The sequence below is a fragment of the Cataglyphis hispanica genome, chromosome 14 (assembly GCF_021464435.1).
Source record: "Cataglyphis hispanica isolate Lineage 1 chromosome 14, ULB_Chis1_1.0, whole genome shotgun sequence".
In the NCBI taxonomy this organism is placed as follows: domain Eukaryota; kingdom Metazoa; phylum Arthropoda; class Insecta; order Hymenoptera; family Formicidae; genus Cataglyphis; species Cataglyphis hispanica.
In genome coordinates this window covers 2848462-2850367 of record NC_065967.1, presented here as the reverse complement: position 1 = coordinate 2850367, position 1906 = coordinate 2848462, and positions in this window count along the sequence as shown.

Sequence of the window (1906 nt, the reverse complement as noted above, 5' to 3'; positions counted from 1 at the left end):
GGTTGCCTTATATAGGCGCGCGCGACGTGCCGCGTCGCATCGCAGCGCATGGAAGCTTCGAGAGCCTCTCGGTCACCGCCGCGCATAATGCGCAATAGCATGCGATCGCCCTTTTCGGGTGCAGGAAGGGCCCGTTGTCATTCGCGGTCACGATATTCGACATCGCCGGCACGAAATCTGTCGATCGGTACGTGTGTCGGAAGATTTTTTTCATCGCATGGCTGAGAAATTAACGAATAGCGAGTATTGATCGGCCCGGCCAAAGAGAGGTGACGGGACGGGGTTTCTGGCACGTTCTCTCCGACCGGGGGGAGGCCCCACCACAACACCCAACCCATACGAGCGAACAAAACGACGTACCATACCCTCCGCCGCCTCCGCGCACTATCATTAGCACGGTCAACCGGTATATGATATAATACTGCCTGCGTATCTTCTCGCTAGTCTGTGTGTATCTCGTTTATTTTGTATCTGGAAGAAAGATCTGTGTGTACGTGAGGATCGGGTAAAAAAAGAAATGATTATCTTTGGAGTCTATCGCGTAGTGAAGTTACTGCGCAGATGATTCCCTTCCTGTAGATGCGGACAATTCAAGGACAACCTTGGTTCGCCCTAGTTCTGTTTTTATTCATTTCTTTCTTTAATAGTAACCGGGCCCGCGAATGATTGATTTATATTGACTGGAGGATACATTTCTAGACCTAGACATGTGATAAAATTCGCATTCAGTCTATAACGCGCGATAATTCTTTTATCGCCAGAGACAAGGTCAGTTTCATTGATAAACAGATTAAAGACGAATTATTTTCAATACTTTACAAAGTATGATGGTAAAAACATAGGGAAGGGGTCGGCTTATATTGTGATATAATATTGCGACACATCGCATGCGTGCTCCACGTCGAAATGTTGAAACGCAATTTCTTCAGTCGGAGGTGTTCGCGGTGGGATTTCCGTACTGCGCAGGCAACCCGAATGGCCTTCTACCGTTCCGGCGTGCTTTTTTATCAGCTCTTGAAACGAATGACAGCTATTTTTACGAGATTTCGAGGCGCGGTCGAGGCCTGGCCGGCCACGCCACTCGACGTAAATTGCAAACATAAGAGAGAGCCGGAGTTGACGCACGCATGATACGGCGTGATAGTGTGCGAATCGGAAATTTTCATATAAATGCGAAATCGACGAGTCGACGAAAATTGGAGATACAAACATTGCGTAGTATCGTCTGTCAAAAGAACTGTCAAAATAACAAGAATGCGAAGATAATTTTCGCTCGCTGAGATCGTGAAGATGAACGGAATCACGCGGGAAAAATTAATCTCCTCGTATTCATCGAAGGAACGTCTTCAATGTTGCGAGCGTTGAGCTAACAATATAATAGCGTCGATACAACCGGATTGCATAATATTACGTTCGTTCCTCTTTTGGCGTATCATGTACCGCTCTATCGATTTCCTTTTCATATCGCTCGTTAGGCCGACCAACGCGTATATATATATATATATATATCTTAGCTATAAAGGCAGCATCTCTTTAAGCAGAACGCAATTAATGCAATTTTATTCAGGAATATGTAAGGGTAGCGCGCGCCAGATACTTATCTCTCCCTGCGAGATCGCCTTTTTGTAGGTCGCTAACAACGGCCAGCGGATTAGGCTCGACGGAAGGGTGAACGAAACTACTTCATACAAATATGTATACACAATGTACCGTGCGATATCTCGTTACATTCAGGTGTCATTCAGAACGGCGTAATGAAATGCGAAGATAGACCAGGTTGCCAACTATGTATGTTGAACGGTGCGTTGATCTGTGGGAACTTTCTCAACGACGTCTCTCTTTTTCCGATCTCGTGCAGGAAAAACATCGCTGACGTAATAATTTGCAATTAATAAGCCTTTCCAGG